This window comes from Plasmopara halstedii (assembly GCF_900000015.1).
Source record: "Plasmopara halstedii genome assembly, contig: Scaffold_614, whole genome shotgun sequence".
NCBI lineage: Eukaryota > Oomycota > Peronosporomycetes > Peronosporales > Peronosporaceae > Plasmopara > Plasmopara halstedii.
The window spans coordinates 737,796-738,096 of NW_020187532.1; positions in this window are offsets into that span (position 1 = coordinate 737,796).

A 301-nucleotide genomic window follows, 5' to 3' on the forward strand; every position below is an offset into this window, starting at 1 on the left:
CGAAGAAATTCCCTTTTAGGATATTTCATTGGGAAGCGGTGGCCTTCGAGCGGATTCCGCTAAGGTCAAGGCCATTGTAGACTAGCAAGTTCCATTGAACCAATGGGACTTGCGTAAGTGGCTTGGTCTCGCCAACTACTTGCACAAGTACAGCGTAAATGACGCAGAAATGGTCCGCCCATCATCCAATCTCCTTAAAAAGGATGCGGAATGGTGTTGGAACACCCGGACATCAAAAGACGTTCAAAGACAGCCTCCTGCATGCACCAATACTGGCGCTGCCAGACCCTGATCGTCCTTT